The sequence below is a fragment of the Triticum aestivum genome, chromosome 5A (assembly GCF_018294505.1).
Source record: "Triticum aestivum cultivar Chinese Spring chromosome 5A, IWGSC CS RefSeq v2.1, whole genome shotgun sequence".
Classification (NCBI taxonomy): Eukaryota; Viridiplantae; Streptophyta; class Magnoliopsida; order Poales; family Poaceae; genus Triticum; species Triticum aestivum.
Window position 1 is genome coordinate 77,795,971 of NC_057806.1, and position 24,663 is coordinate 77,820,633.

Genomic DNA, 24,663 nt, shown 5'->3' on the forward strand with positions numbered 1-24,663 from the left:
AATGGTTGGGTGTTAAAAGTTTTGATCCTCCTCTCGTGAAAAAGACAAATTTCCGTTGATTGAGTAGGAAGCGGGTCAAATTTGAACTGCAGCTGCATCATAGTTTGCTATTTAATTTTTACAAAAAATCATTTATAGGTACATAAGTACCTATTTAATCAAAGAAACACCAATAAAATTCCAAGATTCAACCACTAGCTAGGAACGGTCATTCCCGCCGTTTTGACCGCATTATGAAGTGGGCATAAAAAATTTAAAAAAATTCAATAAATTGGAAAACCTTCGCATTGTGTCATTATATGTGGCCAAGTTCCCAGGGAAAATAACAAACTTGTAATACGGAAATTATTTTAAAAAGTGTTCTCAGAAACGAGCTATCACGTGTGGAGATCAATGGCTTTCAAGCCAAATGATCAATCTTATGGCCACATTCATGGCATAGTTTGTTAAAATGATCTCATATTGTGCACAAGGGTGCATATTGGAATGGCAAACAATGTTGCCTAAGGAAGTTTTCATTTTCTTTGGACGAAAAAACCATTTTCCATTTTTCGAGTTCCCAAAAGGAGGTTTTTTTGTGAAGGACCTCCCAAATAATTGTTGCAAAATTGGACCAAATCATTTTTCTAAAATACTAGGTCATATTTAATGCACAATTGACAAAATGGTTGGGTGTAAAAAGTTTTGATCCACCTCTCGTGAAAAAGACAATTTTCGTCGATTCAGCTGGAAGCGGGTCAAATTTGAACTGTAGCTGCCTTATAGTTTGCTCTTTATTTTTTCAAAAAATCCATTTCTAGGTACATAAGTTTCTATTTAATCAGAGAAACACCAAAAAATTGCAAGATTCAACCACTAGCTAGGAACGATCATTCCCGCCGTTTTGACCGCATTTTGAAACGGGCATAAAAAATTCAAAAAAAATCAAAAAATTGGGAAACCTTCGCATTGTGTCATTATATGTGGCCAAGTTTCCAGGAAAAATAACAAACTTGTAATACAGCAATTATTTTAAAAAAGTGTTCTCAGAAACGAGCTATCACGTGTGGAGATAAATGGTTATCAAGCCAAATGATCAATCTTATGGCCACATTCATGGCATAGTTTGTTCAAATGATCTCATATTGTGCACAGGGGTACATATTGGAATGAAAATAATATTTCCTAAGGAAGTTTTCATTTTCCTTGGACGGAAAAAATATGTTCAATTTTTCGAGTGCCCAAAAGGGGTTTTTTGTGAAGGACCTCCCAAATAATTGTTGCAAAATTGGACCAAATCATTTTTCTAAAATATTAGGCCATATTTAATGCACAATTGACCAAATGGTTGGGTGTTAAAAGTTTTGATCCTCCTCTCGTGAAAAAGACAAATTTCCGTTGATTGAGTAGGAAGCGGGTCAAATTTGAACTGCAGCTGCATCATAGTTTGCTATTTAATTTTTTAAAAAATCATTTCTAGGTACATAAGTACCTATTTAATCAGAGAAACACCAATAAAATTCCAAGATTCAACCACTAGCTAGGAACGGTCATTCCCGCCGTTTTGACCGCATTTTGAAACGGGCATAAAAAATTCAAAAAAATTCAATAAATTGGAAAACCTTCGCATTGTGTCATTATATGTGGCCAAGTTCCCACGGAAAATAACAAACTTGTAATACGGAAATTATTTTTAAAAAGTGTTCTCAGAAACGAGCTATCACGTGTGGAGATCAATGGCTTTCAAGCCGAATGATCAATCTTATGGCCACATTCATGGCATAGTTTGTTCAAATGATCTCATATTGTGCACAAGGGTGCATATTGGAATGGCAAACAATGTTGCCTAAGGAAGTTTTCATTTTCTTTGGACGAAAAAACCATTTTCCATTTTTCGAGTGCCCAAAGGAGGTTTTTTTGTGAAGGACCTCCCAAATAATTGTTGCAAAATTGGACCAAATCATTTTTCTAAAATACTAGGCCATATTTAATGCACAATTGACAAAATGGTTGGGTGTAAAAAGTTTTGATCCACCTCTCGTAAAAAAGACAATTTTCGTCGATTCAGTTGGAAGCGGGTCAAATTTGAACTGTAGCTGCCTTATAGTTTGCTCTTTATTTTTTCAAAAAATCATTTCTAGGTACATAAGTATCTATTTAATCAGAGAAACACCAAAAAATTCCAAGATTCAACCACTAGCTAGGAACGATCATTCCCGCCGTTTTGACCGCATTTTGAAACGGGCATAAAAAATTCAAAAAAAATCAAAAAATTGGGAAACCTTCGCATTGTGTCATTATATGTGGCCAAGTTTCCAGGAAAAATAACAAACTTGTAATACAGCAATTATTTTAAAAAAGTGTTCTCAGAAACGAGCTATCACGTGTGGAGATAAATGGTTATCAAGCCAAATGATCAATCTTATGGCCACATTCATGGCATAGTTTGTTCAAATGATCTCATATTGTGCACAGGGGTACATATTGGAATGAAAAATAATATTTCCTAAGGAAGTTTTCATTTTCCTTGGACGGAAAAAATATGTTCAATTTTTCGAGTGCCCAAAAGGGGTTTTTTTGTGAAGGACCTCCCAAATAATTGTTGCAAAATTGGACCAAATCATTTTTCTCAAATATTAGGCCATATTTAATGCACAATTGACCAAATGGTTGGGTGTTAAAAGATTTGATCCTCCTCTCGTGAAAAAGACAAATTTCCGTTGATTGAGTAGGAAGCGGGTCAAATTTGAACTGCAGCTGCATCATAGTTTGCTATTTAATTTTTTAAAAAATCATTTCTAGGTACATAAGTACCTATTTAATCAGAGAAACACCAATAAAATTCCAAGATTCAACCACTAGCTAGGAACGGTCATTCCCGCCGTTTTGACCGCATTTTGAAACGGGCATAAAAAATTCAAAAAAATCAAAAAATTGGGAAACCTTCGCATTGTGTCATTATATGTGGCCAAGTTCCCAGGAAAATAACAAACTTGTAATACGGCAATTATTTTAAAAAAGTGTTCTCAGAAACGAGCTATCACGTGTGGAGATCAATGGCTTTCAAGCCAAATGATCAATCTTATGGCCACATTCATGGCATAGTTTGTTCAAATGATCTCATATTGTGCACAAGGGTGCATATTGGAATGGCAAACAATGTTGCCTAAGGAAGTTTTCATTTTCTTTGGACGAAAAAACCATTTTCCATTTTTCGAGTGCCCAAAAGGAGGTTTTTTTGTGAAGGACCTCCCAAATAATTGTTGCAAAATTGGACCAAATCATTTTTCTAAAATACTAGGCCATATTTAATGCACAATTGACAAAATGGTTGGGTGTAAAAAGTTTTGATCCACCTCTCGTGAAAAAGACAATTTTCGTCGATTCAGTTGGAAGCGGGTCAAATTTGAACTGTAGCTGCCTTATAGTTTGCTCTTTATTTTTTCAAAAATCATTTCTAGGTACATAAGTATCTATTTAATCAGAGAAACACCAAAAAATTCCAAGATTCAACCACTAGCTAGGAACGGTCATTCCCGCCGTTTTGACCGCATTTTGAAACGGGCATAAAAAATTCAAAAAAAATCAAAAAATTGGGAAACCTTCGCATTGTGTCATTATATGTGGCCAAGTTCCAGGAAAAATAACAAACTTGTAATACGGCAATTATTTTAAAAAAGTGTTCTCAGAAACGAGCTATCACGTGTGGAGATCAATGGCTTTCAAGCCAAATGATCAATCTTATGGCCACATTCATGGCATAGTTTGTTCAAATGATCTCATATTGTGCACAGGGGTACATATTGGAATGACAAACAATATTTCCTAAGGAAGTTTTCATTTTCCTTGGACGGAAAAACCATTTTCAATTTTTCGAGTGCCCAAAAGGGGTTTTTTGTGAAGGACCTCCCAAATAATTGTTGCAAAATTGGACCAAATCATTTTTCTAAAATATTAGGCCATATTTAATGCACAATTGACCAAATGGTTGGGTGTTAAAAGTTTTGATCCTCCTCTTGTGAAAAAGATAAATTTCCGTTGATTGAGTAGGAAGCGGGTCAAATTTGAACTATAGCTGCATCATAGTTTGCTATTTAATTTTTAAAAAAATCATTTCTAGGTACATAAGTACCTATTTAATCAGAGAAACACCAATAAAATTCCAAGATTGAACCACTAGCTAGGAACGGTCATTCCCGCCGTTTTGACCGCATTTTGAAACGGGCATAAAAAATTCAAAAAAATCAATAAATTGGAAAACCTTCGCATTGTGTCATTATATGTGGCCAAGTTCCCACGGAAAATAACAAACTTGTAATACGGAAATTATTTTAAAAAAGTGTTCTCAGAAACGAGCTATCACGTGTGGAGATCAATGGCTTTCAAGCCAAATGATCAATCTTATGGCCACATTCATGGCATAGTTTGTTCAAATGATCTCATATTGTGCACAAGGGTGCATATTGGAATGGCAAACAATGTTGCCTAAGGAAGTTTTCATTTTCTTTGGACGAAAAAACCATTTTCCATTTTTCGAGTTCCCAAAAGGAGGTTTTTTTGTGAAGGACCTCCCAAATAATTGTTGCAAAATTGGACCAAATCATTTTTCTAAAATACTAGGCCATATTTAATGCACAATTGACAAAATGGTTGGGTGTAAAAAGTTTTGATCCACCTCTCGTGAAAAAGACAAATTTCCGTCGATTCAGTTGGAAGCGGGTCAAATTTGAACTGCAGCTGCCTTATAGTTTGCTCTTTATTTTTTCAAAAATCATTTCTAGGTACATAAGTATCTATTTAATCAGAGAAACACCAAAAAATTCCAAGATTCAACCACTAGCTAGGAACGGTCATTCCCGCCGTTTTGACCGCATTTTGAAACGGGCATAAAAAATTCAAAAAAAATCAAAAAATTGGGAAACCTTCGCATTGTGTCATTATATGTGGCCAAGTTCCCAGGAAAAATAACAAACTTGTAATACAGCAATTATTTTAAAAAAGTGTTCTCAGAAACGAGCTATCACGTGTGGAGATCAATGGCTTTCAAGCCAAATAATCAATCTTATGGCCACATTCATGGCATAGTTTGTTCAAATGATCTCATATTGTGCACAAGGGTGCATATTGGAATGGCAAACAATGTTGTCTAAGGAAGTTTTCATTTTCTTTGGACGAAAAAACCATTTTCCATTTTTCGAGTGCCCAAAAGGAGGTTTTTTTTGTGAAGGACCTCCCAAATATTTGTTGCAAAATTGGACCAAATCATTTTTCTAAAATATTAGGCCATATTTAATGCACAATTGACCAAATGGTTGGGTGTAAAAAGTTTTGATCCACCTCTCGTGAAAAAGACAAATTTCCGCCGATTCAGTAGGAAGCGGGTCAAATTTGAACTGCAGCTGCATCATAGTTTGCTATTTATTTTTTACAAAAATCATTTCTAGGTACATAAGTACCTATTTAATCAGAGAAACACCAAAAAATCCAAGATTCAATCACTAGCAAGGAACGGTCATTCCCGCCGTTTTGACCGCATTTTGAAACGGGCATAAAAAATTCAAAAAAAATCAAAAAATTGGGAAACCTTCGCATTGTGTCATTATATGTGGCCAAGTTCCCAGGAAAAATAACAAACTTGTAATACGGCAATTATTTTAAAAAAGTGTTCTCAGAAACGAGCTATCACGTGTGGAGATCAATGGCTTTCAAGCCAAATGATCAATCTTATGGCCACATTCATGGCATAGTTTGTTCAAATGATCTCATATTGTGCACAAGGGTGCATATTGGAATGGCAAACAATGTTGCCTAAGGAAGTTTTCATTTTCTTTGGACGAAAAAACCATTTTCCATTTTTCGAGTGCCCAAAAGGAGGTTTTTTTGTGAAGGAACTACCAAATAATTGTTGCAAAATTGGACCAAATCATTTTTCTAAAATACTAGGCATATTTAATGCACAATTGACAAAATGGTTGGGTGTAAAAAGTTTTGATCCACCTCTCGTGAAAAAGACAAATTTCCGCCGATTCAGTTGGAAGCGGGTCAAATTTGAACTGCAGCTGCCTCATAGTTTGCTCTTTATTTTTTCAAAAATCATTTCTAGGTACATAAGTATCTATTTAATCAGAGAAACACCAAAAAATTCCAAGATTCAACCACTAGCTAGGAACGGTCATTCCCGCCGTTTTGACCGCATTTTGAAACGGGCATAAAAAATTCAAAAAAAATCAAAAAATTGGGAAACCTTCGCATTGTGTCATTATATGTGGCCAAGTTCCCAGGAAAAATAACAAACTTGTAATACGGCAATTATTTTAAAAAAGTGTTCTCAGAAACGAGCTATCACGTGTGGAGATCAATGGCTTTCAAGCCAAATGATCAATCTTATGGCCACATTCATGGCATAGTTTGTTCAAATGATCTCATATTGTGCACAAGGGTGCATATTGGAATGGCAAACAATATTGCCTAAGGAAGTTTTCATTTTCTTGGACGAAAAAACCATTTTCTATTTTTCGAGTGCCCAAAAGGAGGGTTTTTTTGTGAAGGACCTCACAAATATTTGTTGCAAAATTGGACCAAATCATTTTTCTAAAATATTAGGCCATATTTAATGCACAATTGACCAAATGGTTTGGTGTAAAAAGTTTTGATCCTCCTCTCGTGAAAAAGACAAATTTCCGCTGATTCAGTAGGAAGCGGGTCAAATTTGAACTGCAGCTGCATCATAGTTTGCTATTTATTTTTACAAAAATCATTTCTAGGTACATAAGTACCTATTTAATCAGAGAAACACCAAAAAATTCCAAGATTCAACCACTAGCTAGGAACGGTCATTCCCGCCGTTTTGACCGCATTTTGAAACGGGCATAAAAAATTCAAAAAAATCAAAAAATTGGGAAACCTTCGCATTGTGTCATTATATGTGGCCAAGTTCCCAGGAAAAATAACAAACTTGTAATACGGCAATTATTTTAAAAAAGTGTTCTCAGAAACGAGCTATCACGTGTGGAGATCAATGGCTTTCAAGCCAAATGATCAATCTTATGGCCACATTCATGGCATAGTTTGTTCAAATGATCTCATATTGTGCACAAGGGTGCATATTGGAATGGCAAACAATGTTGCCTAAGGAAGTTTTCATTTTCTTTGGACGAAAAAACCATTTTCCATTTTTCGAGTGCCCAAAAGGAGGTTTTTTTGTGAAGGACCTACCAAATAATTGTTGCAAAATTGGACCAAATCATTTTTCTAAAATACTAGGCATATTTAATGCACAATTGACAAAATGGTTGGGTGTAAAAAGTTTTGATCCACCTCTCGTGAAAAAGACAAATTTCCGTCGATTCAGTTGGAAGCGGGTCAAATTTGAACTGTAGCTGCATCATAGTTTGCTCTTTATTTTTTCAAAAATCATTTCTAGGTACATAAGTATCTATTTAATCAGAGAAACACCAAAAAATTCCAAGATTCAACCACTAGCTAGGAACGGTCATTCCCGCCGTTTTGACCGCATTTTGAAACGGGCATAAAAAATTCAAAAAAAATCAAAAAATTGGGAAACCTTCGCATTGTGTCATTATATGTGGCCAAGTTCCCAGGAAAAATAACAAACTTGTAATACGGCAATTATTTTAAAAAAGTGTTCTCAGAAACGAGCTATCACGTGTGGAGATCAATGGCTTTCAAGCCAAATGATCAATCTTATGGCCACATTCATGGCATAGTTTGTTCAAATGATCTCATATTGTGCACAAGGGTGCATATTGGAATGGCAAACAATATTGCCTAAGGAAGTTTTCATTTTCTTTGGACGAAAAAACCATTTTCATTTTTCGAGTGCCCAAAGGAGGTTTTTTTGTGAAGGACCTCACCAAATAATTGTTGCAAAATTGGACCAAATCATTTTTCTAAAATATTAGGCCATATTTAATGCACAATTGACCAAATGGTTGGGTGTAAAAGTTTTGATCCTCCTCTCGTGAAAAAGACAAATTTCCGTCGATTCAGTAGGAAGCGGGTCAAATTTGAACTGCAGCTGCATCATAGTTTGCTCTTTATTTTTTACAAAAATCATTTCTAGGTACATAAGTACCTATTTAATCAGAGAAACACCAAAAAAATCCAAGATTCAACCACTAGCTAGGAACGGTCATTCCCGCCGTTTTGACCGCATTTTGAAACGGGCATAAAAAATTCAAAAAAAATCAAAAAATTGGGAAACCTTCGCATTGTGTCATTATATGTGGCCAAGTTCCCAGGAAAAATAACAAACTTGTAATACGGCAATTATTTTAAAAAAGTGTTCTCAGAAACGAGCTATCACGTGTGGAGATCAATGGCTTTCAAGCCAAATGATCAATCTTATGGCCACATTCATGGCATAGTTTGTTCAAATGATCTCATATTGTGCACAAGGGTGCATATTGGAATGGCAAACAATGTTGCCTAAGGAAGTTTTCATTTTCTTTGGACGAAAAAACCATTTTCCATTTTTCGAGTGCCCAAAAGGAGGTTTTTTTGTGAAGGACCTCCCAAATAATTGTTGCAAAATTGGACCAAATCATTTTTCTAAAATACTAGGCATATTTAATGCACAATTGACAAAATGGTTGGTTGTAAAAAGTTTTGATCCACCTCTCGTGAAAAAGACAAATTTCCGCGATTCAGTTGGAAGCGGGTCAAATTTGAACTGCTAGCTGCCTCATAGTTTGCTATTTATTTTTTCAAAAATCATTTCTAGGTACATAAGTATCTATTTAATCAGAGAAACACCAAAAAATTCCAAGATTCAACCACTAGCTAGGAACGGTCATTCCCGCCGTTTTGACCGCATTTTGAAACGGGCATAAAAAATTCAAAAAAAATCAAAAAATTGGGAAACCTTCGCATTGTGTCATTATATGTGGCCAAGTTCCCAGGAAAAATAACAAACTTGTAATACGGCAATTATTTTAAAAAAGTGTTCTCAGAAACGAGCTATCACGTGTGGAGATCAATGGCTTTCAAGCCAAATGATCAATCTTATGGCCACATTCATGGCATAGTTTGTTCAAATGATCTCATATTGTGCACAAGGGTGCATATTGGAATGGCAAACAATATTGCCTAAGGAAGTTTTCATTTTCTTTGGACGAAAAAACCATTTTCATTTTTCGAGTGCCCAAAGGAGGTTTTTTTGTGAAGGAACTACCAAATAATTGTTGCAAAATTGGACCAAATCATTTTTCTAAAATATTAGGCCATATTTAATGCACAATTGACCAAATGGTTGGGTGTAAAAAGTTTTGATCCACCTCTCGTGAAAAAGACAAATTTCCGTCGATTCAGTTGGAAGCGGGTCAAATTTGAACTGCAGCTGCCTCATAGTTTGCTATTTATTTTTTACAAAAATCATTTCTAGGTACATAAGTATCTATTTAATCAGAGAAACACCAAAAAATTCCAAGATTCAACCACTAGCTAGGAACGGTCATTCCCGCCGTTTTGACCGCATTTTGAAACGGGCATAAAAAATTCAAAAAAAATCAAAAAATTGGGAAACCTTCGCATTGTGTCATTATATGTGGCCAAGTTCCCAGGAAAAATAACAAACTTGTAATACGGCAATTATTTTAAAAAAGTGTTCTCAGAAACGAGCTATCACGTGTGGAGATCAATGGCTTTCAAGCCAAATGATCAATCTTATGGCCACATTCATGGCATAGTTTGTTCAAATGATCTCATATTGTGCACAAGGGTGCATATTGGAATGGCAAACAATGTTGCCTAAGGAAGTTTTCATTTTCTTTGGACGAAAAAACCATTTTCCATTTTTCGAGTGCCCGAAAGGAGGTTTTTTTGTGAAGGAACTACCAAATAATTGTTGCAAAATTGGACCAAATCATTTTTCTAAAATACTAGGCCATATTTAATGCACAATTGACAAAATGGTTGGGTGTAAAAAGTTTTGATCCACCTCTCGTGAAAAAGACAAATTTCCGCCGATTCAGTGGAAGCGGGTCAAATTTGAACTGCAGCTGCCTCATAGTTTGCTCTTTATTTTTTCAAAAATCATTTCTAGGTACATAAGTATCTATTTAATCAGAGAAACACCAAAAAATTCCAAGATTCAACCACTAGCTAGGAACGGTCATTCCCGCCGTTTTGACCGCATTTTGAAACGGGCATAAAAAATTCAAAAAAAATCAAAAAATTGGGAAACCTTCGCATTGTGTCATTATATGTGGCCAAGTTCCCAGGAAAAATAACAAACTTGTAATACGGCAATTATTTTAAAAAAGTGTTCTCAGAAACGAGCTATCACGTGTGGAGATCAATGGCTTTCAAGCCAAATGATCAATCTTATGGCCACATTCATGGCATAGTTTGTTCAAATGATCTCATATTGTGCACAAGGGTGCATATTGGAATGGCAAACAATGTTGCCTAAGGAAGTTTTCATTTTCTTTGGACGAAAAAACCATTTTCATTTTTCGAGTGCCCGAAAGGAGGTTTTTTTGTGAAGGAACTACCAAATAATTGTTGCAAAATTGGACCAAATCATTTTTCTAAAATACTAGGACATATTTAATGCACAATTGACCAAATGGTTGGGTGTAAAAAGTTTTGATCCACCTCTCGTGAAAAAGACAAATTTCCGCCGATTCAGTTGGAAGCGGGTCAAATTTGAACTGCAGCTGCCTCATAGTTTGCTATTTATTTTTTACAAAAATCATTTCTAGGTACATAAGTATCTATTTAATCAGAGAAACACCAAAAAATTCCAAGATTCAACCACTAGCTAGGAACGGTCATTCCCGCCGTTTTGACCGCATTTTGAAACGGGCATAAAAAATTCAAAAAAAATCAAAAAATTGGGAAACCTTCGCATTGTGTCATTATATGTGGCCAAGTTCCCAGGAAAAATAACAAACTTGTAATACGGCAATTATTTTAAAAAAGTGTTCTCAGAAACGAGCTATCACTGTGGAGATCAATGGCTTTCAAGCCAAATGATCAATCTTATGGCCACATTCATGGCATAGTTTGTTCAAATGATCTCATATTGTGCACAAGGGTGCATATTGGAATGGCAAACAATGTTGCCTAAGGAAGTTTTCATTTTCTTTGGACGAAAAAACCATTTTCCATTTTCGAGTGCCCGAAAGGAGGTTTTTTTGTGAAGGAACTACCAAATAATTGTTGCAAAATTGGACCAAATCAATTTTCTAAAATACTAGGCCATATTTAATGCACAATTGACAAAATGGTTGGGTGTAAAAAGTTTTGATCCACCTCTCGTGAAAAAGACAAATTTCCGCCGATTCAGTGGAAGCGGGTCAAATTTGAACTGCAGCTGCCTCATAGTTTGCTCTTTATTTTTTACAAAAATCATTTCTAGGTACATAAGTATCTATTTAATCAGAGAAACACCAAAAAATTCCAAGATTCAACCACTAGCTAGGAACGGTCATTCCCGCCGTTTTGACCGCATTTTGAAACGGGCATAAAAAATTCAAAAAAAATCAAAAATTGGGAAACCTTCGCATTGTGTCATTATATGTGGCCAAGTTCCCAGGAAAAATAACAAACTTGTAATACGGCAATTATTTTAAAAAAGTGTTCTCAGAAACGAGCTATCACTGTGGAGATCAATGGCTTTCAAGCCAAATGATCAATCTTATGGCCACATTCATGGCATAGTTTGTTCAAATGATCTCATATTGTGCACAAGGGTGCATATTGGAATGGCAAACAATGTTGCCTAAGGAAGTTTTCATTTTCTTTGGACGAAAAAACCATTTTCATTTTTCGAGTGCCCGAAAGGAGGTTTTTTTGTGAAGGAACTACCAAATAATTGTTGCAAAATTGGACCAAATCATTTTTCTAAAATACTAGGCCATATTTAATGCACAATTGACAAAATGGTTGGGTGTAAAAAGTTTTGATCCACCTCTCGTGAAAAAGACAAATTTCCGCCGATTCAGTTGGAAGCGGGTCAAATTTGAACTGCAGCTGCCTCATAGTTTGCTATTTATTTTTTACAAAAATCATTTCTAGGTACATAAGTATCTATTTAATCAGAGAAACACCAAAAAATTCCAAGATTCAACCACTAGCTAGGAACGGTCATTCCCGCCGTTTTGACCGCATTTTGAAACGGGCATAAAAAATTCAAAAAAAATCAAAAAATTGGGAAACCTTCGCATTGTGTCATTATATGTGGCCAAGTTCCCAGGAAAAATAACAAACTTGTAATACGGCAATTATTTTAAAAAAGTGTTCTCAGAAACGAGCTATCACGTGTGGAGATCAATGGCTTTCAAGCCAAATGATCAATCTTATGGCCACATTCATGGCATAGTTTGTTCAAATGATCTCATATTGTGCACAAGGGTGCATATTGGAATGGCAAACAATGTTGCCTAAGGAAGTTTTCATTTTCTTTGGACGAAAAAAACCATTTTCCATTTTTCGAGTGCCCGAAAGGAGGTTTTTTTGTGAAGGAACTACCAAATAATTGTTGCAAAATTGGACCAAATCATTTTCTAAAATACTAGGACATATTTAATGCACAATTGACAAAATGGTTGGGTGTAAAAAGTTTTGATCCACCTCTCGTGAAAAAGACAAATTTCCGCCGATTCAGTTGGAAGCGGGTCAAATTTGAACTGCAGCTGCCTCATAGTTTGCTATTTATTTTTTACAAAAATCATTTCTAGGTACATAAGTATCTATTTAATCAGAGAAACACCAAAAAATTTCCAAGATTCAACCACTAGCTAGGAACGGTCATTCCCGCCGTTTTGACCGCATTTTGAAACGGGCATAAAAAATTCAAAAAAAATCAAAAAATTGGGAAACCTTCGCATTGTGTCATTATATGTGGCCAAGTTCCCAGGAAAAATAACAAACTTGTAATACGGCAATTATTTTAAAAAAGTGTTCTCAGAAACGAGCTATCACTGTGGAGATCAATGGCTTTCAAGCCAAATGATCAATCTTATGGCCACATTCATGGCATAGTTTGTTCAAATGATCTCATATTGTGCACAAGGGTGCATATTGGAATGGCAAACAATGTTGCCTAAGGAAGTTTTCATTTTCTTTGGACGAAAAAACCATTTTCATTTTTCCGAGTGCCCGAAAGGAGGTTTTTTTGTGAAGGAACTACCAAATAATTGTTGCAAAATTGGACCAAATCATTTTTCTAAAATACTAGGACATATTTAATGCACAATTGACAAAATGGTTGGGTGTAAAAAGTTTTGATCCACCTCTCGTGAAAAAGACAAATTTCCGCCGATTCAGTTGGAAGCGGGTCAAATTTGAACTGCAGCTGCCTCATAGTTTGCTATTTATTTTTTACAAAAATCATTTCTAGGTACATAAGTATCTATTTAATCAGAGAAACACCAAAAAATTCCAAGATTCAACCACTAGCTAGGAACGGTCATTCCCGCCGTTTTGACCGCATTTTGAAACGGGCATAAAAAATTCAAAAAAAATCAAAAAATTGGGAAACCTTCGCATTGTGTCATTATATGTGGCCAAGTTCCCAGGAAAAATAACAAACTTGTAATACGGCAATTATTTTAAAAAAGTGTTCTCAGAAACGAGCTATCACGTGTGGAGATCAATGGCTTTCAAGCCAAATGATCAATCTTATGGCCACATTCATGGCATAGTTTGTTCAAATGATCTCATATTGTGCACAAGGGTGCATATTGGAATGGCAAACAATGTTGCCTAAGGAAGTTTTCATTTTCTTTGGACGAAAAAACCATTTTCCATTTTTCGAGTGCCCGAAAGGAGGTTTTTTTGTGAAGGAACTACCAAATAATTGTTGCAAAATTGGACCAAATCATTTTTCTAAAATACTAGGACATATTTAATGCACAATTGACAAAATGGTTGGGTGTAAAAAGTTTTGATCCACCTCTCGTGAAAAAGACAAATTTCCGCCGATTCAGTTGGAAGCGGGTCAAATTTGAACTGCAGCTGCCTCATAGTTTGCTATTTATTTTTTCCAAAAATCATTTCTAGGTACATAAGTATCTATTTAATCAGAGAAACACCAAAAAATTCCAAGATTCAACCACTAGCTAGGAACGGTCATTCCCGCCGTTTTGACCGCATTTTGAAACGGGCATAAAAAATTCAAAAAAAATCAAAAAATTGGGAAACCTTCGCATTGTGTCATTATATGTGGCCAAGTTCCAGGAAAAATAACAAACTTGTAATACGGCAATTATTTTAAAAAAGTGTTCTCAGAAACGAGCTATCACGTGTGGAGATCAATGGCTTTCAAGCCAAATGATCAATCTTATGGCCACATTCATGGCATAGTTTGTTCAAATGATCTCATATTGTGCACAAGGGTGCATATTGGAATGGCAAACAATGTTGCCTAAGGAAGTTTTCATTTTCTTTGGACGAAAAAACCATTTTTCATTTTTCGAGTGCCCGAAAGGAGGTTTTTTGTGAAGGACCTCCCAAATAATTGTTGCAAAATTGGACCAAATCAATTTTTCTAAAATACTAGGCCATATTTAATGCACAATTGACAAAATGGTTGGGTGTAAAAAGTTTTGATCCACCTCTCGTGAAAAAGACAAATTTCCGCCGATTCAGTGGAAGCGGGTCAAATTTGAACTGCAGCTGCCTCATAGTTTGCTATTTATTTTTTACAAAAATCATTTCTAGGTACATAAGTATCTATTTAATCAGAGAAACACCAAAAAATTCCAAGATTCAACCACTAGCTAGGAACGGTCATTCCCGCCGTTTTGACCGCATTTTGAAACGGGCATAAAAAATTCAAAAAAATTCAAAAAATTGGAAAACCTTTGCATTGTGTCATTATATGTGGCCAAGTTCCCATGGAAAATAACAAACTTGTAATACGACAATTATTTTAAAAAAGTGTTCTCAGAAATGAGCTATCACATGTGGAGATCAAATGGCTTTCAAGCCAAATGATCAATCTTATGGCCACATTCATGGCATAGTTTGTTCAAATGATCTCATATTGCACACAAGGGTGCATATTGGAATGGCAAACAATGTTGCCTAAGGAAGTTTTCATTTTCTTTGGACGAAAAAACCATTTTCCATTTTTCGAGTGCCCAAAAGGAGGCTTTTTTGTGAAGGACCTCCCAAATAATTGTTGCAAAATTGGACCAAATCATTTTTCTAAAATACTAGGCCATATTTAATGCACAGTTGACAAAATGGTTGGGTGTAAAAAGTTTTGATCCACCTCTCATGAAAAAGACAAATTTCCGCCGATTCAGTAGGAAGCGGGTCAAATTTGAACTGCAGCTGTCTCATAGTTTGCTATTTATTTTTTCCAAAAATCATTTCTAGGTACATAAGTACCTATTTAATCATAAATACATGGTTTGGTGGCGATACGTCGAGGTTTGGGCGGTGGCCGAGGGCCCCAACTCTAGAGCGCGTAAACTCGCATGCCCGCCGCGTGGTCACCGCGTGACCCTGGCATTGCCATGTGTTCTGGGCGGCATAGGCATGTCTAGTGGGTTGGGCACTCCCCAGGTAGGTGCTAGGAAGAAAATTACAACATAAGATTCTCACGAGGAGACCGATCGATGCTCAAACATGAATAAGCAGCCAAGTGTTTGATTAGCGGTACGGGAAATGCACATGGCCAATGGGCGTGAGTTTTGGCCGAGGATGATCATCTACTAAGGAGAATGTATTCACAAATTTTCAGCTCAAAAGGAGGATCCTAGGTGGTACTTGCTTTGCAAAGTACCACACTGGACAAAAATATGAATGTTGAAGCTGGGCTCAAAATAATGAATGGATTGAGCTAAAATTTGGTGGAGGATGGTTATTTGGGCATAGGAAAGCGTTGTAGAAAATTGATATCATTTTGACATGCCAAAGTAGTACTTCCTTCACAATGCTCTTCTATGGACAAAAACTTGGGAAAACTAGTGAGAGAGATTGGATGAATGAAATGAGCTAAAATTGGTGTAGGTAAGTTACATAGGTATGGTCATGCGCTGGTAAATTTTCAGATCATTTGGGTAAGCCTAGCTAGTACTTACTTCACAAAGCTTCTCTCAAGGTAGAAACTTTGGAAATTTGCTGAGAAAGATTTACTAGGAAAATTGAGCTGAATATTATCATGTGGCAATGATTTGGGTATGGAAGAGTGCCCGAAAAGTTTGAGGGTAATAGGAGGGGTCTATATAACACTTGCTTTGCAACGTGCCAATTTGGCCATAAAATATAAATTGAACCTGGGCTCACATAGATGATTTGACTGAGCTGCAATTTGGAGGAGGGTGATAATTTGGGCATATGAAGGAACTGTATAAATTTCATGTCATTTAGAGATATAAAAAAGGTACTTCCTTCACAATGCTTCTAGGTGGACAAAAACTTTGGAAATTTGCCGAGGAAGATTTGCTAGGCAAATGGAGCTGAATTTTGTCATGCGGTAATGATTTGGATAGGAAAGAGTGCCCAAAAATTCCGAGGGCAATCAAGAATATATAAATAGCACTTCCTTCATAAAGTGTTGTTGTGAACAGAATAGGAAAATGAATATTGTTGAATTAGGTTTTGAACTAGGCAAGGAAGGATTTTTACATATTTGATGAAGATATGCCCCAAAGAATTTATGAGATTTTTTTGGGAATTTTGGGAATGATAGAAATATAGGTTGCTTCACAACCTAGGGCAAAAACTGCCACATGGACATGACACATAGGCAAAACTGATGAGATGGCGCCTAGTCATCACAACCCACCACAATCTACAAGGCTATGACCATCTATATTGGTCATTAACAACTAGAAATAAGGCAGCGGACTAGCACTGTTTGCTTTGTGACCATTTTTTGTAAGGAAATTACGACCTTTCTGACCAAAATGGTCGCAATGGTTTAGGGTTTGGAGCCCCCTGAACAGCTTTTGACCAATTGGTCTAAAATGGTCATAAATTTATGACCAATTCTTCGAGGGTCACTGACAGAAGGTCATAAGTTGACATATTTCTTGTAGTGGTAATCCAGTCATCAGACCGCTCCGGGTGTTTGGAGCGTAGCAAATTCTTGTGTTCATCCATATACGGAGCCACCAAGGCGGAATTCTGTAGAACTGTGTAGTGTGCTTCAATTAGAGAATGTCCGTCCATACATATTATTTGTTCCCCTCCTAGCGTGCCTTTTCCATCCAGTCTGCCCTTATGCCGCGATTCAGGAACACCAATCGGCTTAAGGTCAGGAATAAATTCAATACAAAACTCAATGACCTCCTCATTTTCATGGCCCTTGGAGATCCTTCCTTCTGGCCTAGCACGGTTATGAACATATTTCTTTAACACTCCCATGAACCTCTCAAAGGGGAACATATTGTGTAGAAATACAGGACCCAAAATGTTAATCTCTTCACATAGGTAAACTAGGACGTGCGTCATGATGTTGAAGAAGGATGGTGGGAACACCAACTCAAAACTGACAAGACATTGCACCAAATCATTCTCTAACCTTGGTATGATTTCTGGATCTATTACCTTCTGAGAGATTGCATTGAGAAATGCACATAGCTTCACAATGGCTAATCGAACGTTTTCCGGTAGAAGCCCCCTCAATGCAACCGGAAGCAGTTGCGTCATAATCACATGGCAGTCATGAGACTTTAGGTTCTGGAACTTTTTCTCTGCCATGTTTATTATTCCCTTTATATTCGACGAGAAGCCAGACGGTACCTTAATACTAAGTAGGCATTCAAAGAAGATTTCCTTCTCTTCTTTCGTAAGAGCGTAGCTTGCATGACCCTGATGTATATCGTCTTTTCCGTGCATACGTTGCTGGTCCTCCCGTGCCTCAGGTGTATCTTTTGTCTTCCCATACACGCCCAAGAAGCCAAGCAGGGTCACACAAAGATTCTTCGTCATGTGCATCACGTCGATTGCGGAGCAGACTTCTAGGTCTTTCCAATAGGGCAGGTCCCAAAATATAGATTTCTTCTTCCACATGGGTGCGCGTCCGTCAGCGTCATTCGGAACAGGTTGTCCACGAGGACCCTTTCCAAAGACCACCTTCAAATCCTCGACCATATCATGCACATCAGCACCAGTACGGTGGCGAGGCTTCGTCCGGTGATCCGCCTCACCTTTGAAATGCTTGCCTTTCTTTCTTACGGGATGCCTGCTCGGAAGAAATCGACGATGTCCCAGGTACACATTCTTCTTACAATTAGCCAAATATATACTGTCGGTATCGTCCAAACAGTGCGTGCATGCGCGGTATCCCTTGTTTGTCTGTCCTGAAAGGTTACTGAGAGCAGGCCAATCATTGAAGGTCACGAACAGCAACGCCTTCAGGTCAAATTCTTCCCCCATGTGCTCATCCCACGCACGTACACCTGTTCCATTCCACAGTTGTAAGAGTTCTTCAACTAATGGCCTTAGGTACACATCAATGTCGTTGCCGGGTTGCTTAGGGCCTTGGATGAGCACTGGCATCATAATGAACTTCCGCTTCATGCACAACCAAGGAGGAAGGTTATACAAACATAGAGTCACAGGCCAGGTGCTATGGTTGCTGCTCTGCTCCCCAAAAGGATTAATGCCATCTGCGCTTAGACCAAACCATACGTTCCTTGCATCATCTGCAAACTCCTTCCCGTACTTTCTTTCCATTTTTCTCCACTGCGACTCGTCAGTGGGTACTCTCAACTTTCCGTCTTTCTTACGGTCTTCTCTGTGCCATCGCATCGCCTTGGCATGCTCTTTGTTTTGGAACAAACGTTTCAACCGTGGTATTATAGGATCATACCACATCACCTTGGCAGGAATCTTTTTCCTGGGGCGCTCTCCTTCGACATCACCAGGGTCATCGCGGCTGATCTTATAGCGCAATGCACCGCATACCGGGCAAGCGTTCAAATCCTCGGACTCACCGCAGTAGAGGATGCAATTATTAGGGCATGCATGTATCTTCTGCACCTCTAACCCTAGAGGGCAGATAGACTTCTTTGCTTCGTACATACTCTCGGGCAATTCGTTGTCCTTTGGAAGCATATCCTTTATCATTACCAGCAACTTTCCAAATCCCTTGTCAGATACACCATTCTCTGCCTTCCATTGCAGCAATTCCAGTGTGGTGCCCAGCTTTTTCTTGTCACCTACGCAATTCGAGTACAACAATTTTTTGTGATCCTCTAACAAGCGCTGCAACTTCTTCTTCCCCAAATCACTTGCGCAGTTTCTCTTTGCATCGGCAATGGTCCGACCTAGATCATCAACGGGCTCATCCGATGCCTCTTCTTGAGCTTCTTCCCGCATTGCCGGCTCAGCTTCTTCCCGCATTACTGACTCAGCTTCTTCCCTCATTGTTGTATCATCATATTCAGGGAACCCATGCCCAGGATAGCTGTTGTCGTCCTCTTCTTCTTCACTATCTTCCATCATAACCCCTCTTTCTCCATGCTTGGTCCAAACATTATAGTGGGGCATGAAACCGGACACAAACAGGTGGACGTGAATGGTTCTTGACGTAGAGTAATTGTGACCATTCTTACAGCGAGCACATGGAAAATGCATAAAACCATCCGCTCGCTTGTTTGCCTCAGCCGCAAGCAGAAAAGTATGCATGCCATTAATGAACTCGGGAGAGCATCGGTCATCGTACATCCATTGCCGGCTCATCTTCAATACACAGCACCGAAAACATCAAATTAATACAATACATAAAGTTCATACATAAAGATCATACAACACTTAAATGCAACAAACAAATAACTCTCTAGCTAAAGAATTTAAATGCAACAACAAATGCGATCAAGATCGCAACTAAGGTAACAATTGATCCAACAGCATAATGATACCAAGCCTCACTATGAATGGCATATTTTCTAATCTTTCTTATCTTCAAGCGCATTTTCTCCATCTTAATCTTGTGATCATCGACGACATCGGCAACATGCAACTCCAATTCCATCTTCTCCCCCTCAATTCTTTTCAATTTTTCCTTCAAATCCTCATTTTCTCTTTCAACTAAATTTAACCTCTCGACAATAGGGTCGGTTGGAATTTCTGGTTCAACTACCTCCTACATACAAATCTCTATGTCAACTTGATGGGCATAATTTTTCATAAACACGAAATGCAATGAATAGTTTTAAAAGAGAATATACCACATCCGAATCATAACCCGGACGAGGGCCGACGGGGACGGATATCAAAACCATGGCACTATGTATAACAAACAACGTATGGGTAAGATAATTATACGAGTAACTATATATCCAAATCACACAAACATCAATTTTTTATATAAAACTTCATGAACAAGAGGCTCACCACAAGGTGGTGCCGGCAACGGGACGTTGCGAGCGATCGACGGTGGTTACGACGAAGATTTAGAAGGTACTAAGTAAACCACACCTACATATGCAAACTAAGTGTTATTTTTGACCTCAAATTGCATATAAATCAAATACTAGCACATATATATAATTCCTCCCGAATTACTAAACTCAAAAATCAATCAGTATATAAAGCATTGCACGAGCTAATCTAGCAATGAGTGATGAAAGGAAAAAGTTGCTAACCTTTGTGATCATTTGAATGGATGGGGGCCTTCAAATCTTGGGAAAAATGTGTGATGAGCTTGAGAGGAAGAGGGAAAAGAACAGAGAGGAGAGGGGAAAGGGGAAGAACAGAGCGAGCTCGGGTGGACGAAGGGTCTATGTAGGACGACCTTTAGTTCCGGTTCGTGATACGACCCGGTACTAAAGGTGCTGGAGGGGCCCCGGACTGACAATATCCTACCACCACTCACTTTAGTACCGGTTCGTGGCACGAACCGGTGCTAAAGGTTCGCCACGAACCAGTACTAATGAGAGCGGCCCAGCTAGCCGTTGGAACCGGCACTAATGTACACATTAGTGCCGGCTCAAATTCAAACCGGCACTAATGTGCTTCACGTTTGACCCTTTTTCTACTAGTGGGAGTGCGTCTTGGAGTCGTCGGATGATGAATCCGACACCCCAGGCGCCGGGCACTCTTCTGAGTCCCCGTGGCCTTCTTCTTGGCCTTCTTCTCCGGCACCACATAGGGTGCTGGAACGAGCAGCTTCGCCAAGCGAGCGTCCGCTGGGCCTTCGGGCAAAGGAGCCGGACAGTTGATCTGTCCGGACGTCTCCTGCCAATCCTGTCAAAGGTAAGGGAGCTTAAGATCCCGCATGGAGTCAAACTATGAAAAACTAATACCCCGTAAAAGGTAAATACAGCTTACTGCATGAGCGCGACGCTGCATGCTGAATCTGCAATCCTCGGTAGCAGATGTGGGGTCCTCGGCGCCCTTGAAAAGCACCTTCCAGGCATCTTCATACGTTGTGTCGAAGAGCCTTCTTAGAGTTCGGTGCTGCACCGGGTCGAACTCCCACAGGTTGAAAGCCCGTTGTTGACACGGGAGGATCCGGTGGATGAGCATAACCTGGACTACGTTGACAAGTTTGAGCTTCTTGTCCACCAGGGTTTGGACGCATGTTTGGAGTCCGGTCAGCTCTCCTTCTTTACCCCACGACAGGCCCGTCTCTTTCCAGGAGGTGAGCCGCGTAGGGGGGCCGGATCGGAACTCGGGGCTGCGACCCATTTAGGGTCGCACGGCTCGGTGATGTAAAACCACCCCGATTGCCACCCCTTTAGGGACTCCACGAAGGAGCCCTCGGGCCAGAGGACGTTGGGCATCTTGCCCACCATGGCGCCTCCGCACTCCGCCTGAGTGCCGCGCACCACCTTCGGCTTGACATTGAAAGTCTTGAGCCATAGGCCGAAATGGGGGCGGATGCAGAAGAAAGCCTCGCACACGACGATAAACGCTGAGATATTGAGGACAAAGTTCGGGGCCAGATTGTGGAAATCCAGGCCATAGTAGAACATGAGCCCCCGGACAAATGGGTGGAGAGAGAAACCCAGTCTGCGGAGGAAATGGGGGAGGAACACCACCCTCTCATGGGGCCTAGGGGTGGGGATGAGCTGCCCCTCTTTGGGAAGCCGGTGCGCAATGTCGTTAGACAAGTATCCGGCCTTCCTCAGTCTTTTGATGTGTCCCCCCATGACGGAGGAGACCATCCACTTGCCTCTCGCTCCGGACATGGCTGGAGAAGGTTGAGGTGGGGTGTGCGGACTTGGGCGCTGGAGCTCGAGTGCGCGGAAATGGATAGGCAAAGGAGGAAGAAGACATGGATGAAAACATGGATCCTTATCCCCTTATATGGGCAGACGCGACTATGCGCCCCCACCAGCCTGGTAAAACTCGCTTATCTCCCAAGCGCCATAGTCAATGGCGCGGTTGGGTTACCCACACCCGTATTGATGAGAATCCCGGAATAAGGGGACACAATCTCTGCCTCAACAAGACATGCCAAGGAAACCGCCTCGCTAAACGTGCTGAGGTGGGACAGTAAAACGATTCGAATAAAGACTTGGCCGTGGTGTGATGTCACGCTATGGAATACATCAACAGATTAGATTTGTGTAAATATTATTCTCTCTCTGGCAATATGTGGAAACTTATTTTGCAGAGCTGGACACTACCTTTGTGTTCAAAATCTTCTATGAAGTACTTGGAGGAGGAACCCGCCTTGCAATGCCGAAGACAATCTGCGTGCCGGACTCGTTGTCATTGAAGCCTGGTTCAGGGGCTACTGAGGGAGTCCTGGATTAGGGGGTGTCCGGATAGCTAGACTATACCTTCGGCCGGACTCCTGGACTATGAAGATACAAGATTGAAGACTTCGTCCCGTGTCCGGAAGGGACTTTCCTTGGCGTGGAAGGCAAGCTTGGCGATACGGATATGTAGATCTCCTACCATTGTAACCGACTCTCTGCAACCCTAGCCCTCTCCGGTGTCTATATAAACCAGAGAGTTTTAGTCCGTAGCACAAACAACAATCATACCATAGGCTAGCTTCTAGGGTTTAGCCTCTCTGATCTCGTGGTAGATCTACTCTTGTACTACCCATATCATCAATATTAATCAAGCAAGACGTAGGGTTTTACCTCCAGCAAGAGGGCCCGAACCTGGGTAAAACATCATGTCCCCTGCCTCCTATTACCATCCGACCTAGACGCACAGTTCGGGACCCCCTACCCGAGATCCGCCGGTTTTGACACCGACAGCTGGGAGAATACAAAAGACGGAAATAATGACATCCTTACTTCTGGCACCGGGTTAAGCTGGCAGAAGGGGTTTAACCCGACGACACTGCAATCTTTGTATTTCCCGTTCAGCAGAAGAGTTGACATTGTGACAATATCTTCTTCTATCAATTGAACGGGGCTGTGACGAAGAGAGTTATCCGGGCCTCCACCATACTCATACATCATCTTTGACCGGTGGCTCAAAGGGATGACCCGCCATGAGATCCAGCAGTGGGTCAGATCAACTCCAGTTAACCCGTTCCCCAACAGAGCATTGATCCTTTTGATAGATTGTATCAGCCTCTTGCGTTCAGCAACAGTAAGCTTATCAGGAAGCGCGAACTTGGAGTCAAGACGATCGGGGGGGTAACCCGGCAGGGGCTTCTCGTTTGCTGGTGAAGTGTCCTGGCAGTAGAACCAAGTCTGGTTCCAGTCCTTTGGTTGACTTGGTAAGACAATGAGGGGGAAGACGGCACCCTATCGGCGCTGAATTGATATGCCTCCAAGCTCTATGCTAAGGCCGTTGGTGCACTCATTCTGCCGGTTCAGATAAAAGTATTCTCTAAACAACTCCACGGTCGGCTCTTGTTGAAGATATACTTCACAGAGTACTTGGAAGGTACAGATGTTAGATATGGAATTAGGCCTGATGTCTTGAGGATGGACCTTGAAAAAGCGGAGGACCTCTCTGAAGAACTTTGAGCCGGGCGGTGAGAAGCCACGGTTCATGTGGTCGAAAATGATCACCTCACTGTCTCTTGGATCGGCCCGTTCTTATTCCGGGTCAGGGGCATGGTAAGACATGATGGTTTTTTGCTGGCAGAAATCCTATGGTGTAGAACTCTTTTAAACGTTCCTCAGTTATGGTTGAGGGAACCCAGTTACAGATGGTTGGTGTTTTGGATGGCATGATGTGCAAAGAAGAACTGAAAAGAAAAGCAACATGCTGGTTCAGTTTAATGGTGAGATTGACATTTAAGCGATGAAGATGCAAACAAGTAATGGCGACTTAGTTAAGGGCTCATGACATATAAGGAAAATTAAGCCGGCATGATAAGCCACCATGACTACAGATATTTGAAGAAGGCAAATTCAGCTAAGTATTGAGACAAACAAGTTTCCTACATTGCTTGGTATTATTCCAGATCAAATGGTTATTCAAAATGAGAAACAATTCTAGACCTAAAAAGTTCAGTATAGAGGAGTCGGTTAAGTTCTGAAGCAGCCTTTTAATCAGAGAAAGAGATATGTGGATCAAGAAGAGGTACAAAAACACTACCGCGTGAGCATATATATAACTTTTGGGATCAGAAAAGGCTGGCGGTGGAAGAACTATGATGAACTACGATGAACTATGAAGAACACGCAAGAGCTGGGAAACCCTAAATGAGGATCTGAGAAGTAAAAAGCGGGACACTTACGATTGTAGATCTTCTGCGGAGGTCGCCACTGTTCTCTGGATCGGTTCGGGTTGATGCAGTGGCCAACATCGACGAAGATGGAGGTGAAGCACGGC